Source organism: Triticum aestivum, chromosome 7A (assembly GCF_018294505.1).
Source record: "Triticum aestivum cultivar Chinese Spring chromosome 7A, IWGSC CS RefSeq v2.1, whole genome shotgun sequence".
In the NCBI taxonomy this organism is placed as follows: Eukaryota; Viridiplantae; Streptophyta; class Magnoliopsida; order Poales; family Poaceae; genus Triticum; species Triticum aestivum.
Genome location: NC_057812.1, coordinates 463,321,878 through 463,325,827, shown reverse-complemented (window position 1 = coordinate 463,325,827; position 3,950 = coordinate 463,321,878).

Here is a 3,950-nt window from a genome sequence, read left to right as displayed (position 1 = left end):
CTCTCTCCTCCTCGTCTCTTGCGGTGCTTGGCGAAGCCCTGCTGGAGTACCACGCTCCTCCAACACCACCACGCCGTTGTGCTGCTGCTGGATGGAGTCTTCCTCAACCTCTCCCTCTCTCCTTGCTAGATCAAGGCATGGGAGACGTCACCGGGCTGTACGTGTGTTGAACACGGAGGTGCCGTCCGTTCGGCACTAGGATCTCCGGTGATTTGGATCACGACGAGTACGACTCCTTCAACCCCGTTCTCTTGAATGCTTCCGCATAACGATCTACAAGGGTATGTAGATGCACTCTCCTTCCCCTCGTTGCTGGTTTCTCCATAGATAGATCTTGGTGACACGTAGGAAAATTTTGAATTTCTGCTACGTTCCCCAACACTCCCATGGCATGGAAAAGGCGAAGCTGCTCCAAGCTAGGCGTCCTCGCTCTAGCTCCTCTCGCATCTGGATCTCATCTCAGAGTCTCTCAATCGTCGGTGACGGATTCTTCCTTGCATAGCTGCTGCCAAACGATGAGGATGGCTGGGGAGGGGCTTCCATCATCAGTCCGGTGCTATGGGTGGATCCAACGCTCCTCTGGGGTGTATGCTTCGAGCACTCTGAACGATGTGAGGTGTTCATATTGCATTTGGCAATCGGAGCTTCTCATTGACATAGCCTCATACATCTCTTCTGGATTCAGCTGGAGACAAAAGTCTTACTGCATGAGTTTGGCCACCACGAGCTTGGCCTGCTCCAGCTCAAAGTCCTCATCGTTAGAAGTAGCATAGACATCCTCAGGAGCATTTTCAGGGAAGCGAGGCTCGGCATGCTTCTTCTTCTTAAGGAGCTTGACCTCATGAACAGTGAGGTTGTCTGGAGACGTGAGGAGCTCTCCAGGACGACGAACAACCCACACAGAGTTCAGAAAGCACATGACAAATGGGGCATAGATTGGGACTTTACGGTAGATGACCATGTTGTACATCTCATGCCACATCCAATTTGACACATCAAACGTTGCTCCTGTCCCCACCATGGTCTTCATAGAAACCATCAAATCAACCAGATAACCATGAAGCTCATCTTGATTGCCCACCTTGGGCAAGAGCACATTGCGGAACACTCGGTGCATGATGTCATAGACCTTCTCCAAATCCTTGGATTCTCCAATAATCCCACGGCCCCGAATGTACAGAGGGGCAAGCTTCTCCTTAAGCATGGACTCAGGAAAGTCATGAGGACGAATGCCACCCCTTCCTTCTAGACCGGTATCCTCGTACCCAATAGCATTGCAGAATGCCCTCCAGGGAACATGAAAAAGTTCATCGCGACACATGAAGGTGAGAGTGCGCGCATCATCTTCCCCAAAATGAACCGTGGCATAGAACTGATAGATGAGTTGAATATCAAAGTCACAGTTGACTTACATGAGCTTGATAAGATCAAACTCCTCGCAGAGAGCCAACGCCTCACCAAAATACTCCATGTTGTTCCTCCAATGGTCAAGATCAATTGTCCACTGCTTGGCATATCTGTTCTTGTTGTGCTCAAAGAGTTCATGAACAATCCGCACTTGCATCTCATTCCAGAACTGAACGGTGGTCCAGCGGGGAGCAATGGGAACCTCATACGGATTCTTTGATCGGTAGGCTTCCCAATCCTTGGCTTTCCAATGATGCAACGGCATAACCACACGTTGCTTAGCAGCTGCAGACTTTTCACGGCGAGTGGGCTTGGTGGGAATCACAACTTCTTCTTCATCATCAAACACAACCGGGCGCAGGGTCCTTCGTGCCCTCTTCTTGGTCTTGCGAGGAGCAGAGCGAGAACTAGAGCCACCTGAACACACACACGAAAAGAACACACAAAAACCCAACACGAATGAGAGGATTGCACCCACTAGTAGAAAAGGAACAAGTTGCAACAACAGAGAAGATAGAATAGTGCTTTGTGGTTGATATACTCCGGTTGTACCGGATCTTCCGCCGGTAGTACCGCTAGAACCGCTGACAGTGGCACCACCAGGAAAGATAGATCTAACTGAGGCATACGAATCACACAAGTAATATTCCGAATTCTAAGTGCTGCAAACAAGACAGGAGGCAACCAAAGATCTCTTCTACTCCATAGTTCAACCACTAATCGTGGAAAGTTAAGTAATGCCCTAGACAAGGAATAACCCTAGAAAGAACTAGGAGCAAAGAACACGAGGCATTACCACCATCCATGGGAAGAGATCGGGAGGCCTCCACGGAGAGCCAAGGATCTGAAGTGCGAGACGCACTCCGGGGCAGGGGTAGAGATGGCCGGCGGCTAGGGCAAAGAGAAGAGGAACGAGGATAAAGGGAAAAAGACAACCCTTCAGCCCCGTCGAGTATATATAGGCCTGTAGACACGCCCCGGTAGAACTGCTAAGGGGAGCGGTTGTACCGCTCGTCTGGTGCAGACCGGTGGTTGGAGGCGATACTTCCGGTGCCTGGGAGGTAGCGGTAGTACCGCTTGGCGACAGCCGGTAGTACCGAACGTAGGTTACCGTGGGTTGGGCGGTGGAACCGTCCAAGCACCGATCCATTGGGACGGCACAACTCGGTACCAGCGGTAGAATCGCCCGTGATACCGGTTGTACCGCCCGACCACCTATACCCAAGCCAAGATCAAATGAGTGCAATCCAAAGGGAGGAAGAAAGAGCACAAAAGCAACACCCAAGGAGAACCCAACACAAAGAGCAAAGAAGGAACGAGAGAAAACAACACGCGGATAACAAGGCTAACTCCAACCTCTCGAAGAGAGGACGGCGGCCGAGGCCACCTATGTTTGAGTCAATTGGTATGGCACCGCGAAGAATTATCCTTGGGTCCATGACCAAAACTCGTCTTTGAAGCACAAGTACCATCAAACATGGCTAATGTGAAAGACTCGATCAATTTATGCATAATAGGGGGAGGGAGAGTTCATTGAGAGAACATCACTCCCCCTATGTTCATGCCTACATCTAAACAAGACAACATGTTTAGTACGATGGGGTGTGCAAGAGTTCAAGCAACATTGCTCGAATCAATGATATTTAGCTCATGCCTTAACTCGCGAAATCTTGCTTCATCCAAGGGCTTTGTGAAGATATCTGCAAGGTTATCATGAGTGTTGACATAATTGAGCTCGATCTCTCCTCGCCTAATGTGATCTCGGATGAAGTGATACCAGATCTCAATATGCTTCGTCTTGAAGTGTTGCACCGGGTTGAGAGAGATCTTGATGGCACTTTCATTATCACACCAAAGGGGCACTTTGTCACAAATGACACCGTAATCCTTTAGAGTTTGCCTCATCCATAAGAGTTGTGCACAACAACTCCCGGCTGCAACATACTCCGCCTCGATGGACGAGAGAGACACACAACTTTGCTTTTTGGAAGACCAACTTACCAAAGAGCAACCAAGGAATTGGCACCCTCCGAAAGTGGACTTCCTATCCACTTTTTCTCCTGCCCAATCGGAACCCGAGTACCCTACAAGCTTGAAGTTTGATCCTCTTGGATACCATAAGCCAAAGTTTGGGGTATGAGCCAAATATCGAAAGATTCGTTTGACCGCCACATAGTGACTTTCCTTAGGTGCGGCTTGAAACCATGCACAAATTCCCACACTCAACATGATATCCGGTCTAGATGCACAAAGGTAAAGCAAGGAACCAATCATGGAGCGATATACCTTTTGATCCACCACTTTACCATTGGGATCTAAGTCAAGTTGGCACTTGGTGGGCATTGGAGTGGAAGCCGGCTTGATGTCACTTAGTTTGAATCTCTTGAGCATGTCTTGAGTGTATTTGGATTGATTGATGAAGGTTCCTTCTCTTCTTTGCTTTACTTCGAACCCTAGAAAGAACTTCAACTCTCCTATGGAGGACATCTCGAACTTTGAGGTCATGAGAGCGGCAAATTCCTCATTGAAAGCTTTGTTAGGAG